The 13110-nt window shown below is 38.2% G+C and overlaps 2 protein-coding genes across 7 annotated transcripts in view; one reads left to right on the forward strand and one right to left on the reverse strand.

Moving 5' to 3' along the window:
* LOC127048750 (myb/SANT-like DNA-binding domain-containing protein 2) overlaps positions 1-13110 on the reverse strand; it is a 366512-nt gene that overhangs the window by 307763 nt on the left and 45639 nt on the right. The gene's annotated exons all lie outside the window — the stretch shown is intronic.
* The window catches only part of BTBD9 (BTB domain containing 9), a 369159-nt gene that overhangs the window by 11728 nt on the left and 344321 nt on the right, over positions 1-13110 (forward strand). The gene's annotated exons all lie outside the window — the stretch shown is intronic.

Genomic DNA, 13110 nt, shown 5'->3' on the forward strand with positions numbered 1-13110 from the left:
TATTTAGAATGTGTGTTATGATATTTTATATGTAATCATTTGTTCCCACACTGGTTTTCATCTGAATCTCTATTCTTTCTTAAATAAATATGCTTTTGGTTTATAACTGAACTCAAGTGTTGTGTGTGTGTGTGTGTGTGATATAGAAGCAGTGGTCTAAGGTAAAACTGGTAAACTGTGGTACACTGTACCTTTGGGATGAGATGATCTGGGATTTCTATCAGTATCCAGTGATCAGGGGCTGGACACCACAAAGGTACACGTTGAAGGAACTTGGGGGCTGGGGTGAATCTATTGTCAAACTGACAGGCAAAGACAGAGCTGGTGTAGCCCAGAGAAGAGTGCTTGAGTGGCTGACAGACTAATTGTGTTTGTTAGCCAACAGCCAGCTAACACAGGCAAGGTTCCCTAGCACTGGAGGCAGTTGTTGACAAGGTGACTTAAATACCCCAAGAAGCATTACAGTTACCAACTGTGAATCACTGGGAGTCAACTTTTCTGTAGGAATATAACTAAAAAGTGTGAATGCAAAGTTAGATCAGAACTAATGATTTATATTAAGGTTTCCTGCTTGCTGATTTAAGTAACAATTAAAATTGGGGGTTTAAATTACTTTGATTTAAATCAGTCTATCCTGACTATCAATATCCAGCCAGAGCACAATACATTTATTTTAAGACAAACACATTACTGAAAAAATATATAGTTAAACAATCTACATGCTAGTTTACCAGGTGCTGTCCATCTTCCACACGGAAACACAGCAGGTTTTCCATTCCTTCAGACCCTTCCATCTGGATTTTGCCCTCTTGGTTACAACCTCATGTCAGTTTTTGAATCAAAATGAAGGACATTTATTAATTCAGGCTAGCCCTTTATATCACAAGCTTGTTCTTTGTTTCTGGGCCTCTTGAACTCAGTCTCAACCAATATATGTGATTCACCCCGGGAGGTAGTACTTCTCTGAAGGTGTTTACCTGTTCCTGGGTCTACAGTATTTACTTACCACTGGTTTTAATTGCTGGAGCAAACTCTAACCTTCTTCCATGGAGCTAGAATGAAGTCCCTGGCTCTCAAAAATAGAGATTTCACTTAAAGTGAATACAGTACTTTCAAGATACTGCATGTGTCCATATCTGTCACGTTAATTGTCAAGCCACATGAATTGAAGCAATTTTGTCTTTGCAGTAAAATGACTGTATAAACATTTGCTATGTAGTTAGACTACAATAATGGAAAGTAGCTTTATATTTGAAGAATTTAACAATGTTCTGTTGTGTGCTTCTTAAAACTTATTTAGTCTCTAACACAGCAAAATACTTTGCCAGTAAAAATAGAAACTCACCCAAGTCCTTCTCTCACTGACTCTTAGCCCCCAGTTTTCACTTACTGAGCCCTCGTCCAGACTAACCCGCGGCATCGGCGGGTTAAAATCGATTGCTCGGGGATCGATATATCGCGTCTAGTCTGGACGCGGTGTATCGATCCCCGAGCGCGCTTACATCGATTCCGGAACTCCATCAATCCGAACGGAGTTCCGGAATCGACGCGGAGAGCCGCGGACATCGATGCCGCCCCGTCCAGACTGGTGAGTACCTCGATTTTAGAAATTCGACTTCAGCTACGTTATTCTCGTAGCTGAAGTTGCGTATCTAAAATCGATTTTAATTCCTAGTCTGGACGTGGCCTTAGACATAACTCCTTTTTCTAAGAAAAGGTGGTAATGAGTGATAGGGGATAATTGAATTTAAGAAAAATCCTTGTTTGTAACACACAGCAAATGAAGTATAATCTGATAAAGACAAGATCACAGCCAGCATTCACTGCTTTGATTATAAATCAGACTTGGTTTATATATAATTTTGTTTTGTGTTTTGGGATTAGTCAGTTTACTTGCTAATTGAGTTTTCTTAAACTTATCATTATTCACAAAGGACTTCTCACATGGGCATCAATAAGCCAAAATTTAGTACTGAATTTATATTAAAACAAAACAAAAAATCTTAAAAATATCCACAAATCCCTCATCTTCATGCCACTCCAAGAAGATGGCATGTAAGCAACCATTCTGTCTTACTGCTGGTCTACATTAAAACTGTAAATTGACCTACTTACAGCTGTGTCTACACTGCACTATGTTGACGTGAGATGCTCTCCTGCCAACTTATCTTCTGCCTCTGGGAGATGGAGTACAGACGTTGTGGGAGAGCGCTGTGCCATCTACTTAGCTTGTCTTCCCCAGACCCGCTAAATCAACACCACTGCATCGATTGCAGCACTGCTTATTTAGCCAGAAGTATAGAGAAGTCCTTAGTAAAAGCAGCATTATTTTTCAGACATCTTCTATTGACTCTCTCTGCTGGTATTCTGAATGGGAAAAAGGGACTCACGATTGACCTTTTTTGTTGTTCCTGTTTGAGACATGTATGGTTAAAATTCTGCAGATCATGATTTTGGTTTTGTGTATTGCATTCGTACTTCATATTTCTGCGCAGCATTACTTATTCTGGGTAAATGCTCAAAAAATGCTACATAGTTTGCTGAACGTTGTCTAAGTTCTTTGTTTCCTTTTCCAGCCATGGCATAAACAGTGCTAATACATTGTGTAACCAATACTTGACTTCATTTTTAACAGGTCCTTAGATAAAAGAGGAATCCACCCAGAAATATATATGCCCTTTTTTTAGTATTGGAGGGGGAAAGTGATTGAGGGCATTTCTGGTTTAACAAATTGGTATTTGAGATTGTGTAGATGATACGATATTAGTATGTCCTTAGGTTTACTGAACAGAACAAAATTTTAGTTAAATTTCTGTGGAGTACCCACTACTATAGCATCTTGGTTGTTGAAGGTACAATTAAACCAATCAAAGCTTTGGAAGACCAGTTGAAATAAATTGTAGTTCTGTCATGATGTTTGTAAACATGTCCTTGTAATCTGATACACCTTGCTCTTTGTGCTAAAGCTTGCTAACCTCAGGGAACGGCTACACGAGAGTTTACAGTGGTATAGCTGCACCACTGTAAGCTCTCTAATGTAACCGCTCTAAGCCAACGAGAGAGAAGCTCTCCTGCTGATGTAGTCCTGTACACACCGGGGCTTATGTTGCTTGAGTTCTGATTTGTTTACCTTCCAGAGTGACATAATTTATGCCGACATAAGATGTAGTGTAGACAAACTGCTAGTCTTTGGTGAACCACCAACACATGCAAGTTATAGCTTTAATATCCTACCACTGTTCTTGTCAATAAAACTACAGGAACAATCAGAAAGAGGTACCCAGCAGATATTTCCCACCATGATGGAATACAGACAGGTGAACTCTTCAGAGCTCAGTTTATTTCAGGCTTTATAGATCACCATAAATTGCATCCAGAGTTAAGAATTTAGCAATTGCAGAGCACTACTGTAATGGGTTTTTAATAGTTTCACACATTTTTAAGGTAAACTACTTCCAAGTCACTTAAAAGGTAACCTGAATTAAAGCCATTCCAGTAATCTAGCCAAAAGTTATAAAAACATAGATCACTATAGATTTTCCGTTTGAGGGGCGAGGCCACCATTGCCTAACCAACCTTGGATGAAAAACTGATGCTATGAATGAATGTCACTCTGTGGGAATCCCAAAGTAGCAGTTGAAAGAGTATGAATTCTAAACAGATACCAGGGCCAGAAATACATATCCTGCCCTCATCCACTCATTTCTCCTCTTCATGTTTATTCTTATTAACAAGTTTGATTCATTAGTATCTTTGTTAATTTAGTTTTGGAGTTTGGCACCAAAGAAGTGTACATTTGAGTGTTGTGTGCAAGTTGGTGGTGGTATAATTGATAATGTTTCTTGCTTTCATTCAGTGGCCGTAAACACACAGTGAACAGGAGTGGTAACAATAGAATCTTGCATACGAGAACCAGTGAAAAGAAGGAATAATTACAATTGCTAAGTACATCCATCTGTCTACTATGAAAGAAAAAAGCGTGAACTCATCAAAAGGCAGTTCCACTATTGCTTGCGTAGTACTATAGATGATCCAGAAAAATTTGTATACACCAAATTAAAAAGAATAGTAAGAGGACCAAAAAATGCTATCATGGTTAAACAGAGTAAAAGAAACAGAGGTAAACAGGCATCCTTTAAAAATTGGAAGTCAAATTCTAATGAGGAAAATAAAAAGGAGCATAAACTCTGGCTAGGCAAGTGTAAAAGTATAATTAGGCAGGCCAAAAAAAGAATTTGAAGAGCAACTCGCAAATATTCAAAAACTAACAGCAACATTTTTTTATAAGTACATCAGCAGTAGGATGCCTGCTAAACAACCAGTGGGGCCACTGGACAATCAAAGTGCTAAAGGAGCACTGATGGAAGGTGAGGCCATTGCACAGAAGCTAAGTTAATTCGTTGCATCAGTTTTCACTGCAGAGAATATGAGGGAGATTCCCACACATGAGCCATTTTTTTTAGGGGACAAATCTGAGGAACTGTACCAGAACAAGGTGTCAGTAGAGGTGGTTTTGGAACAAATTGATAAATTAAACATTAAGAAGTCACCAGGACCACATGGTGTTCACCTAAGGGTTATAAAGGAATTCAGATATGAAATTGTAGAGCTACTAGCTGTGTTATGTAACCCTTTGCTTAACTTAGCCTCTGTACAAGACGACTGGAGGACTAATATAAATCTGATTTTTAAAAAAGGTTCCAGAGGTGATCTTGGCATTTACAGATTGGTAAATCTAACTTCAATAACAGGCAAACTGGTTGAAACTGTAGTAAACAGAATTATCAGACACATGGATGAGCATGATTTGTTGGAGAAGATTCACCTTGACTTTTGTAAAGGGAAATCGTGCCTCACCAAGCTATTAGAATTCTTTGACTGTGTCAGCAAACATGTGGCCAAGGGTGACCCAATGGATATATCATACTTGGACTTTCAGAAAGCCTTTGATCAAGGTCCCTTACCGGAGGCTCTTAAGCAAAGTAAGCAGTGATGGAATAAATGGGGGAAGATCTTCTCATGGATCATTAACTGATTAAGAGACAGAAAATAAAGGGAAGGAATAAATGGTGAGTTTTCAGACTGGAGAGGGGTAAACAGCAGGGTCCCGCGGGGATTTGTAGTGAGATCAGTGCTGTTCAGCATTCATAAATGATCTGGAAAAAGGAGTAAACAGTGAGGTAGCAAAATTTGCCAACAATTCAAAATTACTCAAGATAGTTAAGTCCAAAGCAAAAGAGTGAAGAGTTACAAAGGGATCTCACAAAACTGGGTGACTGGACAACAAAATAGCAGATGAATTTCAATGTTGATAAATTCAAAGTAATGCACACTGGAAAACATAATCCCAACTATACATACAAAGTGATGGGATCTAAATTAGCTATTACCACTCAAGAAAGAGATCTTGGAGTCATTCTAGTTAATTCTTTGAAAACATCCACTCAGTGTGCAGCAGCAGTCAATAAAGCTAACAGGATCAGGAACCATTAGGAAAGGGATAGATAAGACAGTAAATACCATAATGCCGTTATATAAATCCATGATATGCCCACATGTTGAATGCTGTGTGCAATTCTGGTCACCTCATCCCAAAGATATATTAGAATTGGAAAAAGGTTACATAGTAGGGCAACAAAAATTAGTAGGGTTATGGAACAGCTTCCGTATGATGAGATATATTAAAAAGGCAGACTGTTCTGCTTGGAAAAGAGATGACTAGGGGCGGTGGGGAGATGATAGAGGTCTATGAAATTGTGAACAGTGTGGAGAAAGTGAATAGGAAGTGTTGTTTAGCCTTTTATATAACAGAAGAATCAGAGGTCACCATTAATAGGCAGGAGGCATAAAACAAATAAAAGGAAGTTCACACAGTGCCCAATCAACTTGTGGAACTTGTTGCCAGGGAATATTGTGAAGACCAAAACTATAACTGGAGTCAAAGGAGAACTAGGTAAATTCATGGAGGATAGGTCCATCAATGGCTATTATACAAGATAGTCAGGGATGCAACCTCATGCTCTGGATGTTCCTCAGCCTCTTACTGGCAGATGCTGGGAGTGGATGACAGGGAATGGATCACTTGATGATTGTCCTGTTCTATTCATTCTCTTTGAAGTTTCTGGCACTGGTCACTGTAGGAAGAGAGAATACTGGGCTAAATGGACCGTTGGTCTAACCCAGTATGATCATTCTTATGTTTTTAGTTTCCAAACCAGTTCTGAATATCAAATTATAAGTGTGCTGACCAATACAGCTTGTGCCTGAAACTGCTTTGGGAATTCTTGTAGCTGTTGTGCAAGTGGTGAGATTGCAAAATTGCATACATGAGTCATCTTTGGTAGTAACATCACCTGGGACTGTTAGTTTTGATGGCTGTAATGCAAAGCTGAATCATCTTGAGAAAAATCTTAAGAGTTGTAAAGTGGCTTGTATATCACCTTGATCTCTAGATTAATTTGATACTAGAGTGTATTCAAATTCATTTTCAAGGATGAGTCACCTGCAGCGCTGCATCTTAAAATTAAAAAGTCTGGGCACACACCGTCACTGACCCTGCCTGGATTTATATCTAATAAATTAACCAGTAGGGCAGAGATCAGCCAATATGGCGTCATTGGCAACTTCCTGCAATGTCTCTACAATGCAGGCATGATCAGGCAGTGCCATTTATGATTAAATAATGGCTGTACTTGACCTAATTCCAAACAGATTATGCACTGAATGTGACCAGAACCTCTATTTCAAACCAGCTTTAGTATATTACAGTGCCCTACTCAAGGTTGAAAGGTAGATTCTAACCCCCCAACACTTGATCTATATCAAGTTATCAGTCATCTCAATCCTTTGTTGCTACAGAATTGGAAAAGCTCCCACACCAGCAGCCAATCCATTTCTTGGAACTCTATATATCTCCAGCAATCAGAATAGTTGTAGTCCATACTCTTGACTAGCACAACATTGTGCCTTTCAGAGGGCAAATCTCGTCTATTGGGCTAAATGGCAAAGCCTCCCAGAAATATTCCCCAAACCAGATTCTACCTATCATCCTATACACCAGTGATACTCAGACTTCAGTGGTTCAGGAGCCAAATTAGCAGTCAGTATTACCCAAAAGAGCCACAGTAGTGTGAATTCACCATTGCATTTACTATAGTACTATATATTCATATTTAAACAGTATGGTGGGAAATATTTAGTTTGTTTTTATATATAAAATTCTCACAGCAGAATGACCAGGTATTATTATTTTTATCAACTGTAATTGGTTAATAACATAGTAAAAGCATCCTGATTTGTTAATAACTTAGACTGGATAATAATTAAATCGCACAGTGTTTTAATATGTGCTAAACATTGCTGCAGGAAACACATTAAAGGGCCACTTGCGGATTGTGAGTCTCAGTATCACTGCTATACATTGATTCTTGGGGGAGTACAAACTACCACTTGCTAATCCAGAGGCTTTTCACCTGTTTTGACTTGAGATGAAGGCTATTTGTCTTTAACCCACTCAGTTACCAGTATAGGCAGCATCTACAGCTGTTGGAAATAAAGTTAGTGGCGATCTAGATGAATCTTTTCTGTCAACTTGATTTTAAACACACCTAGAAAAATTAACCCATCATGTTTGTTTGGTCACATTCCTCCACACACTCATCTCAAAAGAAAAGGAGGATGTGATAGAGTGTAGGGCAGATAAATGGAAGTAAACAGATAGGGGGAAAAAAGCTAATAACCTGCTATACCATAAACTGCCATGTATGAACCTCTCACTTTCTGATGATGATGAGAAAGTAGCAGGAAGATCTATACCAGTTCTGGTGAGATTCGTCTGGCTCTACTCTTAAGAGTAATAATTCAAATGAATAGCAGGGACTCCTCAAAATAAGGAATGTGGAAATCCTGATGGGTATATAGATTCTAGATCTGCCACCATTATAATTAGGGCTGTCAAGCGATTTAAAAAATAATCACGATTAATCGCACTGTTAAACAATAATAGAATACCCTTTAAATATTTTTGGATGTTTTCTACATTTTCAAATATATTGATTTCAGTTACAACGCAGAACATAAAGAGTACAGGACTCACTTTATATTTATTTTTTATTACAAATATTTGTGCTGTAAAAAAAAAACTTTTTTTTTCAATTCACCTCACACAAGTTCTGTAATGAAATCTCTTTATCATGAAAGTTGAACTTACAAATATAGAATGTACAAAAAAAAGTGCATTCAAAAATAAAACAATGTAAAACTTTAGAGACTACAAGTCCACTCAGTCCTAATTCTTGTTCAGCCAGTCACTCAGACAAACAAGTTTGTTTACATTTGCCTACTTCTGGTTTACAATGTCACCTGAAAGCGAGAACAGGCATTTGCATGGCATTGTTATAGCCGGTGTCTCAAGATATTTATGTGCCAGATGCGCTAAAGATTCATATGTCCCTTCGTGCTTCAACCATCATTCCAGAGGACGTGTCCATGCAGATGACGGGTTCTGCTCAATAATGATCCAAAGCAGTGCAGACTGATGCATGTTCACTTTCATCATCTGAGTTAGGTGTCACTAGCATAAGGTTGATTTTCTTTTTTGGTGGTTTGGGTTCTGTAGTTTCCGCATCGGAGTGTTGCTCTTTAAGACTTCTGAAAGCATGGTCCACAACTCATCCCTCTCAGATTTTGGAAGGCACATCAGATTCTTAACTTTTGGGTCAAGTGCTGCAGCTATCTTTAGAAATCTCACATTGGTACCTTCTTTGCGTTTTGTCAGATCTACAGTGAAAGTGTTCTTAAAACGAACAACATATCCTAGGTTATCATCCAAGACTGCTCTAACATGAATTATATGGCAGAATGCAAGTAAAAGAGAGCAGGAGACATACTATTCTTCTTTCCTTCCCCCCCCCCCCATGAGCTTAGTCAAAATTTATTTAACGCATTTTTTTAACGAGTGTCATCAGCATGGAAGCATGTCTTCTGGAATGATGCTGAAGCGTGAAGGGGCATATGAATGTTTAGTATATCTGGCATGTAAATGCCTTGCAATGCTGGCTACAAAAGTGCCATGCGAACGCATGTTCTCACTTTCAGGTGACATTGTAAATAAGAAGCCGGCAGCATTATCTCCTGTAAATTTAAATGATCTTGTTTGTCTTAGCAATTGCTGAACAAGAAGTAGGACTGAGTGGCCTTTTAGGCTCTAAAGTTTTACATTGTTTTTCTGGGTGCAGTTATGTAACCAAAAAAAAAAAAATCAACATTTGTAAGTTGCACTTTCATGATAAAGAGATTGTACTACAGTACTTGTATGAGGTGAAATGAAAAATACTATTTATTTTGTTTATAATTTTTACAGTGCAAGTATTTATAATAAAAATAATACCAAGTGAGCGCTGTACACTTTGTATTCTGTGTTGTAATTGAAATCAATATATTTGAAAATGTAGAAAAACATCCAAAAATATTTAATACATTTCAATTGGTATTCTATTGTCTAACAGTGCAATTAAAACTGCGATTAATTGTGATTACTTTTTTTGAGTTAAATGTGATTGACAGCCCTAATTATAATTTATATATTTTTATTCTTTTAGTGAGAAGTTATTACATGATTGTCATAAACAGATAGTTAAGAGTTAATGTCTCTTTTACCTGTAAAGGGTTAAGAAGCTCAGTAAACCTGGCTGACACCTGACCAGAGGACCAATAGGGGGACAAGATACTTTCAAATCTTGGTGGAGGGAAGTCTTTGTTTGTGCTTTTTGTTTTGGTTGTTGTTCGCTCTTGGGACCAAGAGAGACCAGACGTACATCCAGGCTCTCCAAATCTTTCTGAATCAGTCTTTCATGTGTCAAAATTGTAAGTAATAGCCAGGCAAGGCAGATTAGTCTTATGTTTGTTTTCTCAACTTGTGAATGTTTCTTTTTGCTGGAAGGATTTTTACCTCTGTTTGCTGTAACTTTGAATCTAAGGTTGGTGGGTGTCCCTCTGGTCTATATGAATCTGAGTACCCTGTAAAGTATTTTCCATCCTGATTTTACAGAGATAATTTTTACTTTTTTCTTTGTTTAATTAGAAGCTTTCTTTTTAAGAATCTGATTTTCCTTGTTTTAAGATCCAAGGGGACTGGGTCTGAACTCACCAGGGATTGGTAGCGGGGGAAAGGGGGGGGGATGGTTAATTCATCCTTGTTTTAAGATCCAAGGAGTTTGGATCTGTGTGAAGCCTCTCAAGGCAACCCAGGGAGGGGAAAGTCTGGGGAGAAAGGAAGGGGGATGGTTAATTTCTCCTTGTTTTAAGATCCAAGGGGTTTGGATCTGTGTTCCCCAGGGAAGGTTTTGGGGGAACAGGAAGTGTGCCAGACACTAAATTCTGCCTGGTGGCAGCGTTACCAGATCTAAGCTAGTAATTAAGCTTAGAAGTGTTCCTGCAGGTCCCCACTTTTGTACTCTAAAGTTCAAAGTAGGGAAAGAACCTTGACAATGATAAAATGCATCTGATTTTTCCTAAAGACTAATCTGTCTGCAAACTTTTAGCAGATATAGATATGTTAATTGATACTATGGTAAAGTTTACTATATAGAAAATAGTTTTTGTGTGTGTTTGATTTATTATTCTTGAAAGTACCACAGCCTCTTGGATGTACGATAGAGGGGACTTATAGGATCAGACATTTAAGTAAAGGCTTGGAGTCCCAAATTCATCATTTGCATAAGTGGGTGTGACTTGTTTGGCATCAGTGGAGTTGTTTTAGCTTATACTAGCAGTGAGTTTGATCAAGAATGTCTACCTAATTTAAGTAATAGTCAGAACGGGGAGACCTGGGTTCTGTTTCCCCCACTACCCTGACCTGTTGTAGTGTGTCCTTGGACCAGTCACCTCTTCTCTCTTCTGCTTTTTCCTCTCTGACCCTTTCTGTCTTGTCTATATTTAAGCTTTTAGGGGCAGGGACTCTCTTTCTTTGTACAGTATCTACCACATTGAGGCCCTGTTCTCAGAGCTTCTAGATGATACTGAAATAGAAATATTATTATTAAAACTCAGTTGTATTTTTCATTGTGCACACTTACTAGTATGTGCACATAAAGCATGCAAAGCTAGGAGAATGCATTCAGTTTGCGACATTCATTTCTTCAATGAAATAGTATGAAGTATGTGCAGTATGTGAATTGAATTACTTCTAATATTTCTGCCTTCATGGAGGATTGCACACATACTCAATTTAACATTTTAAATAAAGCTGGTTACTAGAGCACAAAAAGTGTCTGAAAATATTTTTGATATGTAAAATCTGTATTATTAATGTCAAACAGTTGAACTGACTTTCTTTTAAAAGTGAACTGCAATGAAAGAATAAATACTTGAACCCCAGTAGTTTGCATTGCATGTCCCCAGAAGGTGGGCTGCACAGAAATAAATGTTAACTTCTAAAATTCCCTTGTCCCCTCTGTGAAATCATTTTGGTATTTCCTGGTTCACAGAAGGTATCTCAGAATACATCAATCTGTGTTATCACAAATACTGTGTCTTGTATTCAGTTGCAATGAGAACTTTGGTATTTGTGGCACTCTTTCTTGGATACGTTCAGTGAACAAGGAAATTCCAAGAGGGTATCAAAGAGGGAAAATAACTTTAAAAAAAAATAGTAAAAAATTTCTGAACTGAATGCCTCCTGAAGCCCGATGGTGGAGGACACTCAACACACAAATCTAACAAATTTTGCTCCCCTACATTTTTTGGGTAAGTTATAGGAGACTAACAATCGAGGTTTAGAATAGAATGGCCATCACCCCCTTAATTTATGGTATAATATTGAAATTTCCTATAATAATGTTAATGAAGTCAAGGACATATCACCTTTTAGGCAGAGTTTCTCAAACGGGTCACTGCTTGTGTAGGGAGATCCCCTGGCGGGCCGGGCCAGCGTGTTTACCTGCTCCGTCTGCAGGTCTGGCCGATTGCGGCTCCCACTGGCCGCTGATTGCTGCTCCGGGCAATTTGCAGCCAGCTCCAGGCAATTCTCAGCCAGTGGGAGCCGCGATCGGCCGGACCCGTGGACAGGGCAGGTAAACACACCAGCCCAGCCCACCAGGGCTTTCCCTACACAAGCGGTGACCTCTGTTTGAGAAACCCTGCTTTATGGCTATCTGCATGTTCAGTTTAAGCTTGTGAATTTCCAGAGGTAAAGTATATGGCCAGAGAATCAAGTGGGGTAGGTTTCTGGTCTGTTAGGTGAGAAGAAATTATTCAGAGGTATATTTTCTGTTTAAATGTAGACAGCATGTTATTTCTCTCCCCAAGTGATATTTGAAGTTTAAGGAATGCTAATTCAAATTATACACCGCATGGGTACACATACTGAGTGAAATAAATAGCTAAACCATATGCCTTGTAAATGCCATTTCTTCCCTCAAGAGATCTTTTAGATTCAGCAGTTGAAGAGCAGGACTTTTTTCTCATAAAGTCTCTTCAGTCTGAAAATACACTTAGTGGAGATGTCTTCCCAGTGGAGTCCTCTAAGTCTTTCAAGGATTTACTGGAATCTCTGCCTGGTAGAACTTTGCTCTCGGAACAATCTTCATATGTTAGTCATTAAGAATCACTAATTATTTCAGTTCTAGAAAATTAATCTGGATCCAGTCAGAATATGTCATGAACGCCCATAATCTGGCTAATTACTTTAGCATAGATTTCAGTATTTAGACTAAGCCAGTTTAGTCAGATAATGATTTCTCTCTCCTTGGTCTGTCAGCTAATCTTTAATATATAGAGAGTTTTGTCATTTGTGAATCATTTAGAAGTGCAGAAGCTTTACAGCCCCTTCAGTTACTTTTGATTTGATTGATGACATCTTGTTGATTTAGAACGGATGCATTGGCAGAATAAAAGTATGGTGGAGATATCTGAAATCAAACTGAAATATAATTTTTGAAGCAAGTTGGGTGGGTTCCCATTGTAACTCATTGATTTAGCAAAAACCTCACTAAATAATTGTTATCCCTTGTAATTGTCTAAATTCCATCTACATTAGCTTTTTTGTAATTGTAACTTGTTCTCAGAGGTAGTTTCAATATCCAGTTTTAAAAATGCTTATAGTTATTTTCT

This window comes from Gopherus flavomarginatus, chromosome 4 (assembly GCF_025201925.1).
Source record: "Gopherus flavomarginatus isolate rGopFla2 chromosome 4, rGopFla2.mat.asm, whole genome shotgun sequence".
NCBI classification, from domain to species: Eukaryota; Metazoa; Chordata; order Testudines; family Testudinidae; genus Gopherus; species Gopherus flavomarginatus.